Raw genomic sequence first — 22147 nt, 5'->3', positions numbered from 1 at the left:
GAGGCAGAGACACAGGCAGAGGGAGAAGCAGGCTCCATGCAGGGAGCCAGAGGTGGGACTTGATCCCGGGTCTCCAGGATCACACCCTGGGCTGAAGGCAGACGCTCAACCACTGAGCTCCCCAGGGATCCCTGAAAGAGAGTCTTAACTCTAGGACACACAGGGTGTGTGTGTTTTTTTTTTTTTTTCACATTGTCATTAATAATTTATTTATCCATTCCAGGGACCCCGACCTCATTTAAAAACCAGAATTGCAAAGCACTCCATCAGCAAAAGCACATAAACCCCCCACAATTAGTATCATAAGACAGCTCTTACTCTGAGAAAAAGTTTATTTCACCTTTTGTTACAAAGGCACAGAAGTCATCTGAGACCACAGTACCGTGCGCTGTGAATGTGCAACTCCATAGTCCTCGCAGTCTATGAGACCCATGAGTTATAGATTCTTTCTATAAATAATAATTAAAAGAAACACGGGACCATAAAACCAACATAGCCATAATAAAAGGGACCTGAAACTTCCCTCCAGGGCAGCTGTGTGTTAAACAGGGTTGCTGGAGGGAAGATGGGGGACATGGGGTAACTGGATGGTGGTCAGTAAGGAGGGCACGTGATGGAATGAGCACTGGGTATTATATGCAACTGATGAATCATTAAACTCTACCCCTGAAACTAATGAAACTATATGTTAATTGAATTTAAATAAAGAATTAAAAAAAAAAAACTGTGAAGAAGGGGCTACTTGGTAGGAATACAATGGAACTAGCATTAAAACAATGTCCCTCAGATGGAGCATGTGTAGCATATGTATGTGAAGTGTGTGAAGGAAATTTTCACAATGACTTAACCAGTGCATGGAGAAAACAAAGAATGAGTCTCTTTTTTGACACTATGCTCATGTTGTCAGCACAAAGCCTGGCACATTCTAGATAATTGATATTTATTAAATAAGTAGATGTTAAAAATAAGACTCTACCATTCATATAGAAATTCTCAGTGAGCTAGCAATATAGGAGAACTTCCTCAACTTGGTAAAGAATATCTACCAAAAAAACCTACAGCTAAAAACAACCACCACCACAATAAAACTCAGAGGTTTCTCACTAAGATGAGGTATGAAACAAGGGTTTCCTTTCTCCCCACTCTTTTTCAACTTTGTGCTGGAAATCCTAGCTAATGCAGTAAGACAAGAAAAGGAAATAAAAGATACACAGATTGGGAGGAAAAACATAAAACAGTCTTTGTTCATAGATGATATGATTGTCTATGTAGAAAATCTGAAAGAATCAACAACAGCAAAAACCTTTCGGAACTAATAAGTGATTATAGCAAAGTTGCAGGATGCAAGGTTAATATACAAAAGTCAATTACTTTCTTATACACCAGCAATAAACAAGTAAAATTTGAAATTAAAAACTCAATGAGGGAATCTCTGGGTGGCTTAGAGGTTTAGCGCCTGCCTTTGGCCCAGGGTATGATTCTGGAGTCCCGGGATCGAGTCCCACGTTGGGATCCCTGCATGGAGCCTGCTTCTCCCTCTGCCTGTGTCTCTGCCTCTCTCTCTCTCTCTCTGTGTCTTTCATGAATAAATAAAATCTCGAAAAAATAAATAAAATAAATAAAAACACAATGTCATTCGTATTAGCACCCCCAAATAAAATACTTAGGTATAAATCTAACAAAACATGTATAAGATCTATATGAGGAAAAATATAAAATTCTGATGGATAAAACCAAAAAATTAAATAAAGATATATTTGTGTTTTTGGATAGGGAGACTCAATACTGTTAAGATATCACCTCTTCCCAACTTAGTCTATAGGTTCAGTACAGTCCCAATCAAAATCCCAGCAAGTTATTTGGTAGATATAAACAAACCGATTCTAAAATTTATATGGAGAGGTATAGTGCGTGGTAAGGTTTACATGGAGTGGTAGAAGACCCAGACTTGCCCAAACAATAAAACATAAAGCTATAGTAATCAAGATAGTATGATATTGGCAAAAGAGTAGACAAATAATACATCAGTGGAACAGAATAAAAAGCCCAGAAATAGACCCATAGAAATAAAGTCAACTGGTCTTTGGCAACTCAGTGGAGCCAAGATAGTCTTATCAACAAATGGTTCTGGAACAACTGGACATCCATGTGCCAACAACAAAAAAAATGAATCTAGACACAGACTTTATACCTTTCACAAAAAATAACTCAAAATGGATCACAGACCTAAATGTGAAATGCAGAACCATAAAACTTGAAGACGACATAGGGGAAAATCTTCCTGACCTTGGGAAGCAATGACTTTTAGACACAGTGCCAAAGACATGGTCCATGAAAGAAATAATGGATAAGCAAGACTTTATTAAAATAAAAAAAAATTCTGCTTGTGAAAGACAGGTCAAGAGAAAGAGAAGATGAACCACAGACTGGAAGGAGTATTTGCAAAAGACAGTCATCCGAAAGCAAAATATACAAGGAACTCTGAAAACTCACCAATAAGAAAACAAACCATTCAATTTTAAAAAACGGGCCAAAGACCTTAACAGACACCTCACCGAAGAAGATATACAGGTGGCGAAAAAGAATAGAGAAGGATGCTCCACAGCATGTGGCATCAGGGAAAGGCAAATTAAAACAACGGCGAGATACTGTCACACACCTAGTAGGATGGCCCAAATCCGGAACGCGGCAGCACCAAATGCTGGCGGGGATCGGAGCAGCAGTTTCTCACAAAACTAAACATATCATGTGACCAAGCAATTGGTTGTGTATTTGCCCCCAAAAGTTAAAAACTTATGTCTACACAGAAACCTGCACAAGGATGTTAATAGCAGCTCTATTCAAAATCACCAAAACTGGGACGCCCCCCCCCCCCGCCCGATGTCCTTCAGCAGGTGAATGAATAATAAACTGTGGACTATCCAGACAATGAAATACTATGCATCCCTGAAAAGAAATAAGCTGCTAAGCCGTGGAAAGACACAAAGGAACTTTAAGTGGACATCGCCAAGTGAAAGAAGCCAATCTGAAAGGGCTACATGCTGTATGACTCCAAGTATATTCTGGAAAAGGCAAAACGAGGGAGACAGTAAGGAGATGTAGTGGAGATTCAGTGGTGAGGGAAGATGAAGAGGGGAGACACAGAAGATTTTTAGGGCAGCGAAGCCAGTCTGTATGATACTATGATATGATGATCCTGTGGAACACGCACCACCAAGGGTGAACCCTACTGTGAACCATGGACTTTGCTCAGTGGGTATCCATTCTTACTGTGCCCTTTTTTTTTAAATAAATTTATTTTCAATTGGTGCTCAATTTGTCAACATACAGAATAACATCCAGTGCTCATCCCGTCAATTACTGTGCCCTTTGAAGAAGATAAAGGACAGGCATGTAATATGAATCCTTCATTTCCTCCTTTCAAGAAAGACAGAGAAGAAAGAGGTGGAGCTTATCTTGTCGGGTGGAAGTTGGGAGTGGGTCAGGCTTGATTTCTTCTGGAAGCAAGAGTTGGGTATGGAGTTCCTTCCAAGGATACTCAGCCCTAAAGAAACAAGCCAAGCTGGAGCCTACCGGAGACAGCACCAAGTTCAAAATACGGATGGGCAAGATCAGGTTTGTGTTCAATGCCAGGGGCCCGGACACACATTAAAGTTTAGTGAGGAGCTCAGAGCTGAAGTAGAAAGAGAGGCAAAAAGAACCCATGTTAGGGACAGAAAGGACACAGGTGGGGGAGCCGGTCCTGACGTTTTACCTGGAATGCCATCTCCTCCTGGCTCCTCGCTGGTCTGGGCATGAGTCACACTCACTCCACGAGACGGATGACCCTATAGGACATTATGCTGAGTGGAATAAGTCGTTCGCACAAGGAGAAATGCCACACGAGCCCACTTCCACGAGGAATCTAAAATAGTCAAACTCAAAATAAATAAATAAATAAATAAATAAATAAATAATAAAAAATAAAAAATAAAATAAAAAAATAAAATAGTCAAACTCATAGACACAGAGAGGAGAAGAGTGCTTGCCAGCGGCTGGGAAGGGACAACGGGAAGGCGCTGTTTGAAGTCCCAGTTATGCAAGATGAATAGATGTCACATTAACTGCTCTTAGTGTGATTTAAAAAAAAAAAAAAAGAATCACTTAAAAGGTCAAGGATAGGGCTCCTGAGTAACGAGAATGGCGAGGCAGCCCGAGGAATTCTAGTGAGCTCAGATTTAAATAGCACATGAATAAAAGATAGAAAAATGGCATCATGTCCCACAGGGAATAAGAGAGAAGCGTGAGCTTATAAGAACAGCGTCAGGGAGACCAAGGCCTAATGTGTCAGAAATTCCTGAAAGCAGCCAGAGAGCTGGGCCAGAACAATGAGGAGGAAGTAGGCCTGGGCCCGGGGCCGGGGGAACTGTTAGGGTGGGTGGCAAAGAGCAGCAGACACACCAAAGGACGACAGTGATAAGACACTCTTTGGGCCTACCTCAAAAAGAACATTCTAGCGCCCGCATGAAGCCAGATGGGAGTCAGAGAGGATCGGGAGTATCTGCCTCCCTAGAAGTTGCCATCAGAAGTTTCCTTCCGTAGGTTTTTAATTCTTATTATTACTTTTTTAATTTAAATTCAATTTGCCAACATATAGTATGACACCCAGTGTGCATCCCATCAAGCGCCCTCCTCAGTGCCCATCACCCCATCCCCCCGTCCCCCCGCCCACCTCCCTTTCCACAATCCTTTGTTCGTTCCCCCAAGTTAGGAGTCTCTCATGTTGGGTCTCCCTCTCTAGTTTTCCCCACTCAGTTCCCCCTCCTTCCTCACTATTTCTTATATTCCCCGTATGAGTGAGACCATCTGATGATTGTCCTTCCCCGACTGACGTACTTCACTCAGCATCCTACCCTTCAGTTCCATCCACGTCAAAGCAAATGGCGGGTGTTCATCTTTTCTGCCTTCCATAGGTTTTGTTTGACCTGGATGGAACCTCTAATTAAAAGCAGGGACCAAGAATCTTTAAATTTGCGTCTTTTGATTTGCTTGATCAAAAAATTATAAAACCTGGAATGAGGAAGAAAAGTCCGGGTCCACTGGGGACATGTGGTCACCCCAGCGGACCCTGTCCTCTCAGACATATTTATTCTGTTTTTTAATCCCAACATTTTTTATTACGGAAAAGATCGAGCGTACAGAAATGTTGAAGTTTATGGTAACGAATGCTTGTGTATTCGCCGCTCAGATTCAACAGTTTAGAAGAATTTGGCACATTTGCTTTCTTCATTTATATATGTGTGTGAGAGTTCGTGTGTGTGCGTGTGTGTTCAAACATCTTTTTCTGAACCATCTGAAAGTAGATTTGCAAACATGAAAGTACTTCCTCCCTGAACACCTCAGCCTGCATCTTCTGAGGACAGTGGCCATCTCCCATTTGTCCACTATACGGCCAATTAACACAGGAAAATTGATGATAATCCCTACATAGGATCTAACATCTGGTCCACGGGAAAATTTCCAATATTCAAATGTCTTTTTTGTTTTCTTTCAAGATTTTATTTATTTGAGAGAGAGAGAGAGGATCTCACACTGACTCCCCGCTGAGCACAGAGCCCAGGGAGGGGCTTGATCCCAGGACCCTGCGATCATGACCTGAGCTGAAATCAGCAGTCAGATGCTTAACCGACGAAGCCACCCAGGTGGCCCACCTCTGAAATGTCTTTTACGGTTATTTCGGTCAGTTGTTCAATAAGTGAACTAAATCTGCTGGGGGGGGGGGGTTCTTGCTACCTGGTCTGGCCACGAACTGGGGAGATGTCGGACCTATTCACTAAAGGCCTTGTAGGAGGAAGCACGGGTCTGAGGACGAAAGTGATGAGCTCTGTTTTATTAATTTTGGCTCCAGGCCTGGGGTGAAGGAGCAGCCTGTGCTACAGATACGCATTTGGGAGCTATCAACACGGTTGAGGCTGAGATGTCGGGGTGCATGGGATCACTGAGGGGCCACAGGATCACTGTCACCATCATCCCTATTTCTTGAGACACCACAATCTGCTCAGCAGTTCGCTGGGCACTTTTTACTGTAACTTCATTGTCTTACGGCGACCTTGCATCCTTGACTCCACGTTTCTGAGAAGGGAGTGGTCCCGGGGTGGCCCGGCCCCGTCGCCACTCGGGCGCGAGGGGTGAGGTAGGAGCCGTGACTCGCAGGGGCCTGTCATGCGCCTGTGTCTGACCGCTCCGTAGGCGGGGGTGACAGGGATGGGGGGTCGGGCCAGAGGCCATGAACGCTGAGCACAGGCGGGGGGACGATGCAGTCAGGGAGCCAGAGAAGAAAGGAGCAGAGACGATCCAGAAGGAAGTGAAGTCAGGGAAACCAAAGGAGGACAAGGTCAAGCAAGAGGCCGCGGGAGCTACACATTCATCCCCGTGTTCTCTCAACGGCCGCTGGGGACCTGCACTGCCCACGCGCTGCGAGCGCCCCATACCCCGTCTTGAACCTTGACGTTGGGTTTGGCCCAGCTCTGACTTCCACACTCAGGTTTGGGCAGAGAAGCAGGTCAGCGGGACGCAGAGATGTGGAAGGGTTGGCTACACCCCACGGAGCCTGCCAGCCCGGTGGGGAGGCAGGAGGGAGAGCACCTGCGGGGTGCTCGTCAGGAGGGAGGGTGCAGTGTGGGTGTCTGGGACCCTCTCTGACACGTGGTGCTGAAGACGTCCTGGGGTGGGGTCAGGTTTCCGGGTGGCGCTGGGCGGGCCCGGCAGGGACGGGATGATGCACGGGGCGAGGGCCTCAGCGGGCCACCTGGCCGGCAGGGATCCAGGTGCAGAGGAGGGATGTGCGTGGTCACCACGGGTCAGGGGCGGGGGGGAGGGCAGCAGCCTCCGACCCGTCCGCTGATTTCCTGTTACCAAGTCCTTTATGGTAGAAATGTTCTTCCTGGTTCTATTTGGCCTCCCTTATTTTGCTTTGAAAATACTACCTTAGGGCAGCCCGGGTGGCCCAGCGGTTTAGCGCCGCCTTCGGCCCAGGGTGTGACCCCGGGGTCCCGGGATCAAGTCCCACATTGGGCTCCCTGCATGGAGCCTGCTTCTCCCTCTGCCTGTGTCTCTGCCTCTCTCTCTCTCCCTCTGTGTCTCCATGAGTAAATAAATAAAATTTAGAAAAAGAAAGAAAATACTACCTTAAATACTATTTTTTAAATCGGAGAGAAAAAAAAAATAAGAGTTAGACCATAAAATAATCCCACAGGTTTGATTAATTTTGATGCATTTATTCGCAAATTGTCACTTTTTAGGAACCTGAGCTTAATTATGTGTCACTTAAAAAAGGTGCCTTCAATTTCTCCATCTGATGTTGAAAATTTTGCACGTTTTTGGTTATGGAGAAGGCTCCAGCACTACATCCCTAGACCACCCACTTCTTTTCCTGGATGAGTGTCACCTGTCGGCCATCGGCTGACATTGGGAGGATGGACGGGCCACACAGCTCCCGTGTCCTGATGAGGCCAGTGATGCAGGGTCCATACTCAGCGGTGTCACCCCATTGCTTCTGGTATTTGCACCCAGAAGTCACCTCACCTGTCCTTTGGGTTTGTTCCCAACAGCCTGTGTATGGCTCTCTGGGGGCCCTTGCACGCTAGACTGTATGGGTCTGACCCCAGGACGGGGGTCCTGACCCCAGGACAGGGGTCCATCCACCTGAGAAGGTGGTAGGAAGGTGTCCCGCGGGATGTCAAGCTTTGGAAATAGACTCCCTTGAATTGATGGGCCCAGGATTCTTGAAAGGCTTCCTGTAGCCCCAGGAAACACCGAGGTGGAGAGAAAGGCCAGATGGAGTGAGGGTGAGGGTGGGGGTGGAATGATGTGCTTCTAAGACTCATAGCAAGGGGCGCCTGGGTGGCTCAGTCTGTTAAGCACCTAACTCTTGGTTTTGGCTCAGGTCACCATCTCTGTGTGGGGAGATGGAGGCCTGCATCAGTCTCCTCGCTCAGCACAGAGTCTGCTTCTCCCGCTCCCTTCCCCCTCCCCCAGCTTGCATACTCTGTCCCTCCTTCAAATAAATACATCAATCTTTAAAAAAAAAAAACAAAAAAGGACTGCAACATGCCGAGCTATTTGCTGCGTGATGATTTCTGCTCTTAAAAAAATGCTGATTTCAGAGTTCAGTCTAAAAGCTCAACACATACTTATGGTTGTCTTGTTACAGGCCAAGTAGCAGGCTAAGAACTTTATAAAATATTCCCCTGAAGAGCTCCTCAAAACACTGATGGCAAGAGCTGGGTGTTGCCTTCTACCTTTGGGAGGAGGGGGTGAGGCTTGCAAAAGCTGAGTGGCACGCTCCGCGTGACGAGGCTGGGGAGGGAGGGAGAGCATCACAAGTGTTGCTTGTAATCATCCCAGTGCACCTGGGCATCACGTTGCTCGAGGTTCACCCGAAGCAGAACATTCAGCGATCGTCCTAGGAGCTTGTATTACAGGGAAAGAAAGAAAGGAAAAAAAAAAGAGAGAGAGAGAGAGAGAGAGAGAAAGAGAAAGACAAAAAAATTTTAAAATTATTTGCCTCGGATAACTTTTATAACGAAAACAAGACCAACCCCTTTGCAGACCTTCAGCTGGACACCCGTTGAGATAACACAGGCAAGCAGAGCCGTCAAGTATGAGCTGAAACATAAACCATAGAAGACATCACACCCCGAGTCCTGGCGATCGTCGTGCTGTGGGGAACAGGCCTCAGGGATGACCCCAAATCTCTCTGCACGGCGATGTTTACAGGATACGGTTTACAAGCTGGAACTGACCCAGACACCGGCCGTGAGTAATGGACGTGGGCGCCGCACTTTCTAGTTTACAAAATGCGTTCACACACACACACACACACACACACACACACACACGTCCCAGGGCCTTCAGGCTTCTATAATGAGATGCCGCAGGCCGAGGGGCGTGTGCAACCGGGTCTATGTCTCACAGCCCCGGAGGCCACCAAGACCAAGTTGGGGTGCTGGCATGATGGCGTGCTCCCTGGTTTGCTGGTGGCAGCCTCCTTGTTGTCCCCTCATTTGGCAGAAAGAGAGAGAGAGAGAGAGAGAGAGAGAGAGAGGGAGGGAGGGCACCGGCTGACTGGTGACTGAGAGGGGCACAGTCCCACCGTGGCCTCCACCCTCACGACCCCACCTAACCCTGCTTACCTCCCGAAGGCCCCACCTCCAACACGACACCCCCCGGGAGTTGGACCTTACAACCCCCCTGAAGAGGGGCTCAGGCACTTGGTCCTCAACTCCATCCCTGGGTCTGCCCCTCACCAGGCCCCTGTCAGGTGTAGGTCAAGGATGAGCGGTGTCCCTTCCTGGTCTCAGACCCGACGCGACTCCACGATGGGGACCCAGCGTGGGCGTGTGGGGTGCACACTTGTTCCTGACGGCCTGAGGGGCTCTCTGGACCTTCCATGATTCGGTGCCTGCCGCCCACCCCAGCGCCCCGGCCCTACCTGTCAGCATGGGCTCTGCTGACACCTGCTGAGTGTGGCCCACGGCACCCCCAGGCATCACAGGGATTTGTGTCCTTACACATTCTTTCCTTTGCCTGTGCCACTCAGCGCCTGGCTACTCATCCCCGTAACGCCTGCCCTGGGGGCATCGTCCCCTGGGTGGGGGCTCCTGCAAGGCCGCCGTGAGATAGCAGAGCCTGGCTCCCCACTCCCCCGCCTGCCCCACCGTGGGTTCCGGCTCCCACGGGGCTCCGGGGTCTCCGTCCGTCTCGGATCCCCCCACGGCACTCTCCGGCTCCATCCTCTGTGCCGTCCCTGCCTTCCGGTACGAGCCCTTGGGGTGCTCACAGGTTCGTCCTTTCACACGTCACCCCCACTCACAGCTCCACGAGATCCCGGCATCCACAGCATCCCCGCGCCTCGTCTTCTACAGCCAAGTTCAAAACCCAACAGATCCGTGTGCCTCCCGCTCTGTTTCTGCAGCTGCCCCCAACCCCGTCACGCGAAGACACAAGCTGACGGCTGGAGCCCGCCTGGGAGGAGGGGTAAGCCCACAGGGGCCTGGGTTCGAGTCCCGGCTCTCCCACAGACGGGCTGGGAGGCCGTGGACACCTTTCTGAAGAGCTGGAGCCTCAGAGGAGGAGGAGGGCGGCGCTGGGCCTGCCCCGGTGCTGGTTTTGAGGCTGTAACTACAATACACGGGCACCGCGTGGAGGCCTGGCTGGCACCCCGGGGACATGGGACTAAATCCACGGTGCTTTCCCCGGGCCGTCTCCGGCGACACCCTTGCTCCGTTGGCTCCCGGGGCTGCTTCAGGAAATCAGCACGAATCCGGAGGCTCAACGCAGCAGAAACGGATTCCCTCGGCATCTGAAGGCCAGACGTCCGAGTTGGGGGGCGGGGGGGGGGGGAGCGCTCCCAGGGAGGCTGAAGGGGAGGGCCGGCCTCGCTTCTGTGGCTCCTCATGTTCCTTGGCCCGAGGCTGCACCCTCCAGCCTGTACCGGGGTCTCACGTGCCCCCCTTCTCTCTCTCCCTGCGCAGCTCCTCCAAGGACGCCGCTTGTTGGATGGGAAGCCCACGCGGACGAGCGGAGAGGGGCACGTCCTGAGGCCCCGCACGGCCCCTTTCCGAAGTGAAGTCACATGGATGAACTCCAGGGATTAGGACGTGCACGCATGTTTTTGGGGATCCCCTTCCACCTGCCACAATCCACTCGGTCCTTCAGGGCCTGCCCTCACACTAAGACTCCAGGTGAGCCCGTCCCATGCAGCCAGGAGGCCCAGCCCGGCCCCGCAGCCTCCCCGCGCCCTGCCACCCGCCCCGGCCTCCCCCCCGACCCCGATGGGCCTTAGAAACTGCAGCCAGTGCCCATCCCGGGGCTCTGCGCTTTTTGGCGACATCGACGGGCTTCCCCTGACACCTGCCAGCCTTCCCCTCGCTTCCTGGGCTCCCGGCACCCGAAGCCGCCGCACCCGAGCGGTCCCCTGCGCCCTGCATCCCGTGCACCTACCCCGCTCTCCCTCGCCTGCCGGCCCAGATCTGTGTCTTCACGCGGTTCTCAGCCCCCGTGCCCGTGTCCCCGCGCCCCCAAGCACCCCTCGCTCGTGGGAGACGCTTCATCAGCGTCAGGGGAACGAACACCCACATTTCCTCCTTATCCGCTGTGGGCTCCCCAGTCCAGAATCACAGGCACGGTACCGCCCGTGCCCTCAGTTTACCACGCCCTCCTCCCTGCTCACGGGCCAAGTCGCTTCCTGGGTGCCGGGTCCGGGCAGCCAGCTGGGAGCGTGCAGACACCTGCTCTGGCTTTGAATTAGGAGCCACGCATTCCGCGCCCCCCCGCCCGCCCGCCCTGCCGGGGAGGTCCCTTCCCGCGTCCTCCCCTCCCCTCAGAGCCCCGGGGGCTGGTCCCCTGACCTCCCGCTCTCACCTGGTGGCCCTGCTCCTACTTCTGGGAAGAAACGGGCAACATGGTCGCTTCTCCCGTGACTTGCCCCCCGCTTGCCCCCCGTGACCTTACAGGGCTGGCGGGGCCCAGCCTGCTGCTGGCTCAGCCCATCCCCTCCCGCATTCCCAGGGACTTGCCTTCTGCAGCCTTTCCCTCCGGGCCGGGACTGCCAGGAGCACGTGGACACCTCCCCCTCTACTGGATCATACATGCTTTTAAACGATGCCTCTTTCAGTGCCATGTTCCCCTCCACTGCCCGCTCTGACTTAGGGCGACTCTTCTGGAAACAAGTGTCAGGACACGTTGCCTCTACCTCCTAATCTTGCATTTCCCTTAATACGCTGCAGAACGAGCCTCCGTGGCCCCCTCTCCGCAAGGTCACCCGTCCAACCTCCTTGGCCCTCGGCAGCTTTGGGGGTTCGCCCTCCTGCCGGAGGAGCTTCCCCCACGCCCTCCACGGTGTCAGGCTTGCCAGCCTCTCCACCGGCCTCCTCTGTGGCCCCTCGTCTCCTCCTCCGTGGCCTGACGACCGCAGAGACCCAGGGGTGCAGCCCGAGGCGTTCCTGAGGTCTGAACAAGGATGATGCCACGTAGGAACTTTGACCCTCAAAAGTATTTCCAAGACTTCCTGTGTGTCCCTTCACGCAACCTAAGCCCAGTTCTGTGCTCGAGAACAGCTCATGACTCTACCTGAGGCCCCACGAGCATGTCCTTTGGTCTGTAACTCTGGGGAGGGAGGGGAAGCAGTGGCCTCCCCACCTGACACGAGAAAAGTGATGGAAACTTTCTGGGCCTTGGTCTTTTCTAGGGTGGACTATCATGGGGTTGGCAGCGGCCGCGGCGGCAGCGGGTATTTTTTTTAAAGACTTCATTTATTTATCTTAGAGAGCGAGTGAGCAGGGGAAGAGCAGAGGGCGAGGGAGACAGTCGCCAGCAGACTCCGCGAGGAGGGCAGAGCCTGACGCGGGGCTCGATCTCATGACCTTGAGGTCACGACCTGGGCCAAAGCCAAGAGTCGGATGCGTGACTCCTGGAGCCCCCCAGGCACCTGTCAGGACGTTATTTTAAGGGAAAACTTAGATAAGAGTGTTCAGATGCCCTAAGTCTGGCCTGTTGCCAGCCAGCCAGCCTTCCTCCCTGCTGGGTTTCAAGTGTTTGATTTTACTCTGAGGCTCAGCCTCACCTCTGTCAAGGATCACCTGACAGGAGGCACGTGCCTGGGGAGGGGGGACGTCCCACGGTGGGGTTTCCTGGCCGACCCCTGCATGTCCGTCGTTGACAGGGACTGTCTGGCGAGCAAGCACGGATGCTCCCGAGAGAAGGGCAGTGAGCACCGCGTAGGTGAGCCCCACGGGAGGCAAGCAGGAGGCTGCTTCAGTCACCTGCTTGCCTCTCCCTGGCCCGTAGGTGTGGGTCAGTCTGCTTCCATGCAGCCCAGGTCCCCAACCCGGAGGGCCCCACACACCTTCCCCGCTGCCTCCGCCCGGGGGACAAGTTGGGACAACTCCAGCTGTTTGGCACTGAAGCCAAACATGTAAACCCGGATTCGAGCCCGGGGGCGCCTGTGTGGCTCAGGCGGTTGGGCATCTGAGCCTTGGTCTCAGCCCAGCCTTGCTCTCAGGGTCGTGAATTCAAGCCCCACGTGGGCTGCACGCTGGGTGGGAAGCCTGCTTAAAAACACCTGTGCACAACTCGGGAAGAGGCACCCCCGACACATCCATCCGTGTGTCCTTATCACACAACACATCCATCCCTACCCCGGGTGCTGAAGGAACAGCACAAATAAGAGGTGCCCCCCCCTCCCCGCCCATGGAGGGGGTGGCCTGCGGTGTGTATGGATGGAGGGGACGGCCTGCAGTGTGTGTCACCAAGGAGATGGCCTGCGGGGTGTGGTCGGTCCTGTCGGAGCCTGTGATCTGTGGGTGCGGGCCCAGAGCTGGGTGCCCATCTAGCTGCGGTCCCGGCCCCTAGAGGAGGTGATAGTAAAGCCGGACACTGTCACTTCCCAGGTGGCACGTGGGGCCAGAATGCTTGACAGGATCCCTGGCGTCGGAAGACAGCGGGTCCCCCGGGGCAGGAGGCCAAGGCGCCGGCCAGGTGAGCTCGGGAAGGCAGGAGCGGGGGTGCCGGGCAGGTGTGTGCAAGCGTGAGAACCAGGTCTAGCCGCCAAACCTCAAAAGTGTCCCGGGGGGGCCCCCTCTGCGCTCTCCGCTTTGGTGCCCGCAGCAAGAACCTGACACATCAGGGCTCAGGTGCAGACCCCGGCTTCTGAATCCAATTCTCCCACCGCTACTAGAGCCGGGCGCCCAGCTGCGGGATCCGGGCCGGGGCCCAGCCAGGGCAGTGAGTGGGGAGGAGCCCCTGGGACGGCAGCAGGCTCCATGGGGCCGGAAGGGAGCGATCCCGAAGGCGGGAGCAAGGCCGCAGCCACTCCCTCGAGAAGGTCATCGAGTTTGGTCGTGCGGTGTGGCAGGTGCACAGACACCCGGGCCCCCGGCGCTGCCCCCAGCCTCCTGGGCTTGCTTCCAGGAGCAGACGCCCGCTTTCCATGATGCTCAGAGCAGCCCTGCTCCTCTGCCTCCGGCCCCAGTTGGCAGCCGTCTCCTTCTGACCTCCGGTCCTGGTTCAAGCACAAGGTCCAGCCTAGTCCTTGGACCTGATGGCCAGTCGGCCCGGATTCCGAGGGCTGCTGCACCCTCCCGAGGCCCGCAGTCAGGGGTGCTGAGGCAGAGGGGGTCCTGAGTTCGTCTCACCAGCCCCTCCCTGCCGGGTCCTGCCTCTCTGGCCGCCCCACAGGTGATCCTGCCCTAACACATCTGTCGCCGTGGCTCCCGCACGCCGTCACGGGCCAGCCTGGGTCTCCTCTCCAGGGAGAGGCAGCACCCTCCCCCGCATGGGGACCCTCCACCCCGGAGGGCCGGCTCTCGCTCTAGGTCACGTCTTGCACGTCATCCACTGGCACCCGGCCGCTGCCCCCGGTCAGTGGAAGGCAGGATGAGCTCCCAGTAAAGCCGCCTCGTGCCCTGGCTGCAATTGGGCAGCACATACTCACCCCCAGATGGGGGAAACAAAGGAGGCATTTCTAGAAGGGCTGACTTGTGCAAAACAACCACTTTGTGATGCTCATGAATTTATGGGCCAGAAATTCATAAAAGGCAGGGGTAGGGGGCAGGCCCTCCTCTGCTTCTCAGTGACGGGAGAGCCTCAGCATGGAGATCTGGAATGACAGGGATGCTCAAGTAGTCGGCCTGGAGGATCCCTTCCCCGGTGGCCTCCTCGCTCGCCTGTGGCCAGCCAGCTCTAGGAGAGCCAAAGGTGGGCTCCTTGGAGGGCAGCACCCCCCCTTGGTCCCTGCAGCCTCCCTAGGGGGCCCAGGCTGCTCAGAGCACACAGTTGGCTCTGGGAGGCACGTCCATGAGGGCTCCCTGGAGGGAACATTCTAGAGAGCAGCATGGACCTCCCCGGCCAGGCCCGAGAAGCCACCTGACACTTCCCCCTGGTTCTGTGGACTGGGGCAGCGACAAGCATCCGCAGGTGCAAGGGGAGCTTGACCCAGGCCCCACTGCAATGAGGAGAGCCCCCAAGCAGCACGGGACAGTGGTGTACGGGGTCACAAACACTGTTAAGCCATCTTTGGGAAACATGATCTACTGTGCCCCGGACCTAAGAGTTTTTCTCCTGAGTTCAGCGCAGGAAGGACCAAGACCCAGGGCGGGGTCTTCCCTGGTGATGGGGAGAAAAGACACACATACTCGGCTGCCTCCACCAGCCACGAGGACGGCTCGGCTGCTCTTCCCGATGCCCCTTTCTGATTCTCCCCAACTAGAAGGTTCTGCAAACCCGCCCTGCCATCTTCCTGCTAGGGAGACACGCAAGGGCCTAGCGTCTTGAAGGGTAGGGTTTCTGTGAGGGTCAGGGGGAGGCAGTGGGTGACTCATTTCAAGGTTTCCGAGTACTGAGTCTGTCTCCCCTAGGAGCCCGGTCAGAGTCCCCTCTGTCCCTCTGCCCCCGGCAGGGCCAGGACGTGTGTGTGTGTGTGTGTGTGTGTGTGTGTGTGTGTAGGGGGTGGTTGGTGGCTGAGGTGACCAAGGAACGGGACTGGGCCTTGAGGTTAAAATGTCAAGAGTGTGCCTCCCCCTCTGCCAGCGATCCTGGTCGGAGCTCCGACCCGGTCACCTGGGGAGCCCGGGGGTACACTGGATTGAGGGGCCCCGGGGAGCCACGACCAGCTGCCTACGTCGGGACTTGTTGGCTCTGGGAAAAGACAACAAGGCCCTGTGTTTGGATCCAGAATTGGACGCTCCCCTTCTGGAAATCTCCATTTCAGGGGAGATCTACGTGATCCGTCTTCGGGCTGGACTTCTTCCACTTGCTCCCCCACACCCCCAGATCCGCCGGCCGCCCTCCCTGCCCAGCGCTCCAGGAGGCTGCAGAGGACGGGCCGCCTCAGCAGAGCTTCCTGCCACCAGGTTCCTGGCTGGTTGGCGCCTGCCCGAGATCAGAGCGGGGAGCGTGAAGCCGTCCATTTCTCCTCTGCTTCCTCCCTTTGGCGCCGTCCTACGCTGGCTCGGTTTGGAGGTGCATTGGTGCCATAAGCTGCTGACACAGGAAAGCAGACCCCTGCGGCCCCACGCAGGCCGGACCCAAGATCGGGGCACGGGAACGTCTCCTCCAGGGCCGAACCGTGAGCAGAATGTGCTGTTCACCTCCTATGGTGAGAGACGAGTTCGGGGGTACAGACGTGTGTGGACCCCAGGACCGTGGCACATAGATGAGCTGGGAAGGAGCGAGACTGGAAGGCTGGGGTCTAGGCAAGCCGCAGTGCACGCCCGTCTGCACGCATCCCGCCAATGCCCGCCGGAGATCGCGCGCCCCAGTGAGGCGCTCGACAGCAGGTGCACAGGAGGCCTCGCCCTGGGGTGCCAGCCGGGCTCCCTCCTTGGCCACCCTGGATGGGGTGGCCGTGGGAACACAGCAGCTCTGCGCGAGCGCTCTCCTAACGCCTCCCAGAGTCTTAACCAGCTCCGCGGCTAAAGCCAAGTGCCCCATGAGCAGCAGCCGTGCTCACGCTGACTCCCGAAGGCGCCATTCCTTGAGGACACCAGGCTGTCAGGCAGCGAGAGGTCGCTGACGTGCACACCATCCCCTGGAGGGATGACCAACTTGTCTTCACCAGAAGCCTCACTACTGCGGACGTGGGTTTGCCCACGTTTGAAAAGAAAGACCTATGGGGCTTTTCTTTTTCTTTTTGTTTTTCTTTGTTGTTGAGTAGAATTTCTAATCATTTGACCTGATATCCTGTACCAAGTGTTACGGGTTGAGTTGTGTGTCCCCGAAAGTTGTGATGTTCAGCCCCACTATCTGAATGTGATCTTATTTGGAAATAGGGTCTTTGCTGATGTGATCAAGAGGAAGGGGGGGCCTTAATCCAATATGGCAGGTGTCCTTATGGGAAGGGAAGATGCTCCAACACACACACTTGTGAAACCCGCGTGAAGACAACGGCAGAGGCAGGAGGCAGGAGTGGTGTCGCCAACAAACACCGGGAGCTATTGACAACCAACCGTCATTGGCTGGAAGGGAGGCTCGGAACAGATTTTTCCTCAGAACCTCCAAAAGGAACCAGCCCTGTTGACAACTGGATTTTGGAGCGTGAGGGAGGATTTCTGCTGTTTCAAACTATCTGGTTTACTTTGTTATAGCAGCTCTAAGGAATCAACACACCCAGGAACCCATTTAGCAGCACAAGAAGTAGAACAGTGAGCACGCGGCCACACGGTCCACTGACCTTACCTCACACCCTCTACCCAGAAGCAATACCCTGGTGGAACAGAGCCATGGCCAGTGAAAAACCCAGCCAAGGGACAAAGGCCCCTATGAATGGGTTGCTTCTTTCTTTGTAAGATTTTTATTTATTTATTTGAGAGAGAGAGACAGAGAGCACTTATGAGAGAGCGTGAGCAGGAGCAAGGGAGAAGGGCAGAGGGGGATGGAGAAGGAGAAGCAGGCACCCCGCTGAGCTGGAAGCCCGACACGGGGCTCAATCCCAGGAACCCCGGGATCATGGCCTGAGCCGAAGGCAGACTTAACTGACTGAGCCACCCAGGGGCCCCAAATGGGTTGCTTTTCTACCATATTGATCCATGTGCCAATCAGTGGTCAATACATGGGGCTATGTTTGTAAGAGCTAGAAGGCACGCATCGGGAAGGTAAGGGGTGGAGATGGGAGGGACCTCTTCACCATCTCTTCCAGGACCAACCTTCTGAGTTTATGCTTCCTGTCCCGGTAAACCGAAGCTCTGCTGCGTTAGAGATCCTGGTGCCAAGTGTGGAAGTACTCCCCACGGGGACAGGACATGGTGAGGAGACAGTAACCATCACTTGGCCATTTGGGGCTCCAGTGGAGTTGCAGAGAAAGCCAGAACTTACCTTCCCTGAGGGGTAATTTGCCAGGATTGCTCCGGGAACCAGGGCTGCTGCTCCACCACGGGGCAGCCAGGGATGTGTCTGGAATAGCAACTCCCATTATAGGAACCTTTGGCCAGGGGGAAGGGAGTTGGCAGGAGAATGCTTCTCCCATCCTCTCCGTGGATGGACTCTCCTGAGGCCTGGTGGTACTCAGAGCCTCACTAAAGGTGGTCTGGAGACCGAGGGAGCAGTTGCCCTTGATACAGAGTCACGGCCAGGTTGGGGATGCCTCTGCTCTCTGCCCCCCACCCCCACCTCCCACCCCAGCCAGCCTCACTCCTGCCTCCCCAGCTGGCCATCCCTAATCAATTATTAAAACTCATACTCATTAGCTTTCTCAGCGACCAACCAGGCCATGAGAGGATAAAATGGTGAATGGGACATGCCAGTTTGGAGAGTGAAGCTGTATAGGAGTTAAATGTTCTGCTTATGGACGAGGTGGGTGATTTTTATTCATATAAAATCATATTTTCTTCACCTCCTTAGTGAACTAACATTTCAGGAATGGCATTTTGAGAGGACATCACATCATTGGCTTCATCTATGTTCCCATATCCCTCGGCCACTTTTCTCTCCCTTGTCCCCATCCAGGCTTCCAGGATACTATTTCCAGTGCAAACATAGATGACACCAAGATCCTCGTCATCTGGAAGTTGATATAATCCCTGAACGAGGTGGGAGGCAGAGCTGCTGGTAGGAAATGGCACTACCTCCGGGCCACCGGGGAGGGGAGAACCAGCCAATAGCCTGTCTGGGACCCACAGGGCATAAGGTCAGACAACCAGAGTTGCCTTCCATCAAAGCCAATGATCTTGTCCATGGGAAGAAATGGCTTTCTCTCCTGACCCTCCTGGGTTAGAACCCAGCGGCTGACCTTTATGAGCCATGGGACCCTGGACAGGCTTCCTACACACCCTCCTCCAGATAGTCTTCAACGAGCTGATCTAAACATCAAGGAGATGATGTGCATAAGGCACCCGGCATACATAAATAACTTCATAAATATTAATATCCCTCCGCAGGCAGGAGCAGAGCTGAAATGTCAAGGAGCAATCTTCGATTGTAGGTAGAGCACGACCCGAAATAGTGTGAATCCCCACACGTTCGATGGGGCCATGTCTGCCTTCCAGCATCATCGTGAAGATGAGCCTAATGCATTAGAGTGTGTTGCCTGTGCCTTCTAGGAGATGCTCATTTGCTGTCAGCCAGCGATGCAGTCCCTCAACGACCCTGCATAAAAGTGACTCAGAAAGAATAGGGGAGCCCTGTGGCTGGCTGAGTTCCCAGAGGGACAGATTTCAGTTCTCTGCCATTAGGCCCCGAGGCATTACAAGGAGCCCCCGGGAAAAGGTTTGGAGGAAGTCCCCGTAGCCTCCAGAGCAGCACAGCGGTGAGGGCATGAAGTTTAGAGTCGGACAGCATGGGACCTGTCCCGGTCCGTAGACGGCCCCCGGGTGACCTGGGAGAAGTCATATAACCCTTTCACCCTGATGTCCTCACTTGCAAAGAATTGTACTAGTTTCTGCCTCAGGAAGGGCAGTGGAGCTCAAACGCCAGGACAGACTGGGTTCCTGGTGGAGTGGAGGACGCAGCAGCCTCTCACGGCCCTTGGCGTCTGGCTGGCGCAGGGGAAGGCGCGCCGTGTGGGACGTGGTGTAGGGCCTGCTGCAAGGAAATGAAGATCCGTCCCGAATCCCCTCAAAAAACTCAAAATGAATAGTTAGGAACTTTGCGCTTCCAGGTTGACTCTGGCTCCTGCGAGGCAAAGCTGAAGTGACATGGTCCCGTGGCTTATTCAGGTCTTCCAGATATGACCGGATCCCAGGGCACCGCACACCTGTGCTTCCTCCAGGATGGCGAAGACTTTGGTGAGTTCTGTGACTCATAGGCCTCCTTTGATAGCTGAGGCCCTTGTGACCCCGGGCCCCCCCCCAGCCCCCCAAGGGCAGCCAGTGACTTGTCCGAGGATGCGCCTTCCCGATGCGACCAACCCATCCTGAGCCCCTCGTCCCGCCACCTCCTTCATCGGGCGCTCGCTCTCTGCACCACGACGCCCTCCGACTGCGGTCGCCACCCTGATCCATGCCAGGCACAGCCCCTCTGGCCCATGGCCCCCTGAAACCAGCCCGTTCTAAACCTGCTCACACACCCCTTCCCGCCCAGGGGGCCCAGCCGGGCTCCTTCCCCCGCTCCCTGGGCCCGTCTGCCTCCCCTGCCTGGCACCTCCCCTCCAGGGAGCCGTGAGCACGGCCCCTTCCCCACTCATGGTCACTTCCGTGTCTTCCCGTCTCACCACACCCGATTAAAACAAATCCCAGACATCCCCAACAGGCGTTAATTAGATCCTCTGCTCCTTAGAGACAGAGCGGCGCATGTGTAATTAAAAGGAAACTAAGAAACCCTGCCGTGGGAGCGGCTAGACTGTTCCGTTGCGTCCTGCTCCTGAGCACCAGATCTCCCCGCTGCCCTGTGGGCTGCAGAGACCCCCGCGTCCTTGTCCCCATCCATGGTCATTTCCGCAGTAACGCGTCCTGGTCGCCTCCTGAGCCGGCTCCCCCACCGGCTGGGAGCTTCTGCAGGACCGTGGCTAGCTTTATTCCGCTTGTGCCCTCCTAATGGCTTGTTGGGAGCCCAGCAGGCTGTACACGCAGACTGTGTCCTCGTGAAGGACCATGGCTCCACCCCCACGCCTGAGGACACAGGTCACTAAGGGTCTAGATAAGGCAGGAGGAAACAGCCTTTAATCCCAGAGCCAATCCCTGCTGGCTGGTCTTACTCATGCATCAGGTGTGTCAAGGTGGTTAGTAAAGTACTAACGTTTGCAGATGATTTTTTAAAAACCAGAATGGATTTCTTATTTTATTTATTTTATTTTATTTTATTTTATTTTATTTTATTTTATTTATTTTATTTTTTTATTTTAAAAATTGTATTTATTCATGAGAGACACACAGAGAGAGGCAGAGACACAGGCAGAGGGAGAAGCAGGCTCCCTGCCGGGAGCCCAATGCAGGACTTGATCCCGGGACCCCAGGATCATGCCCTGGGCTGAAGGTAGATGCTCAAAGCCTGAGCCCCCCAGGCACCCCTAAAACCAGAATGGACTTGCAGCTCACCCTTTCATGAGCGCCTGCTGTTGACCCGCATCCCGCTGCACCCTCTCGAGTGGTGGCTGCCGCCTCTGGAACGCGTGCAGCTTCGTATCGCTCGTGTGTGTTCAGTAAGTAGGTGCCGTCAGTCCCATTGCCCTGGTGGTGAAAGGCTGCGACCCCTGGGTGGAGGGGCCCTGATTGCCGTGTTCTTTGTCACCGAGACATGGGGGTCGCCGACACAGCCAGGGAGGCCTAAGGATCAGCCCGCAGGGGTTCGTGTGGAGCAGGCCACGTGGACGCTGCTGGTTTTCGGCAGGGAATCTCCCACAGTTGAGCTAACTGTCGATATTCTTGCCACACAAGGAAGAAAACTCTGAAACTGGACGTGAGACTGGTACAAGCACTGTGCACCTTGGCAGGTGCTCACACGGGACTTTCCAGAGGTTGTCTGTGTCCCCACTTCCTCGCCAGGTCAGCCCTTTGCATAGGACACATCCTGCGGAAATGTGTCTGAGGTCCGCAGGGCGAGGCCGTGGTCGATTCTGGAACACCAGCACGGACTGCCACCCCTTTAGAACAGTTGTGTTTAAATTACAAATGGCCTGACGTGCCAACAGGGTATTAATACCTCTGATTTCTATGCATTGCTGTTATCTTATTTATTTCTGGAAACAGAATTCAAATCTCACTTGTTTAGTAAGAAATTTGCTGCAATTTATCGACAGTGCATGCTGGCCAAATTGCCTTTTGTTAGGTTTTATGATGACCAATCTTCACGCTCTCAAGAGCACAGCTCTTACGGCAGGAAAACCCATAACACAAAGGGCCTGTGTCCCCTCTGGGGAACCTGCGACGGGAATCTTACCCTCTGAATATTGTGCTGACCTCATGTGTATTGAATAAATAATGATGTATTTCTCACTCGAATCCTGTTTCTTTTGTTTATTCAAGGGATATTATCGCATCTATTGATAACCCACTGTGGCTCACTGTCTTTGCCACTACGCATTGCTGAAGGGAAGTGAGGTGGTGATTCTCAGTTCTCTGTAGGGAAAGATTAATTTTAATTTTTGATCCATTGCAGACCAATATTTTTATTAAGTATAATAGAAATGAATTCCCGAATAAGGTAAAAGACCTTCAAACGACACACCCTGACTTATTAT

General features: G+C 53.9%; 1 long non-coding RNA gene across 7 annotated transcripts in view; it reads left to right on the top strand.

The window, feature by feature from the left end:
• Positions 1-21900, top strand: part of LOC144293091 (uncharacterized) — a 49299-nt gene extending 27399 nt beyond the window's left edge. For 3 of the 7 annotated variants that reach the window (XR_013360598.1, XR_013360592.1, XR_013360593.1), the window contains 12 exons: positions 8590-8796; positions 9581-9822; positions 9956-10724; positions 11551-12137; positions 12230-12271; positions 12704-12762; positions 13431-13518; positions 17675-17780; positions 18222-18327; positions 18481-19757; positions 21001-21109; positions 21345-21900. This is a non-coding gene — a long non-coding RNA (uncharacterized LOC144293091). Of the gene's footprint in view, positions 1-8589; positions 8797-9580; positions 9823-9855; positions 10725-11550; positions 12138-12229; positions 12272-12703; positions 12763-13430; positions 13519-17674; positions 17781-18221; positions 18328-18480; positions 19758-21000; positions 21110-21344 lie in introns of all 7 variants that reach the window. The other 4 variants (XR_013360597.1, XR_013360596.1, XR_013360595.1 and 1 more) reach the window with 4 other exon arrangements.
• Positions 21901-22147: the final 247 nt, after the last annotated feature.

The sequence above is a fragment of the Canis aureus genome, chromosome 21 (genome assembly GCF_053574225.1).
Source record: "Canis aureus isolate CA01 chromosome 21, VMU_Caureus_v.1.0, whole genome shotgun sequence".
NCBI classification, from domain to species: domain Eukaryota; kingdom Metazoa; phylum Chordata; class Mammalia; order Carnivora; family Canidae; genus Canis; species Canis aureus.
Note: the sequence above shows the minus strand (reverse complement) of the source record. Positions and strands in the feature narration are given on the sequence as shown.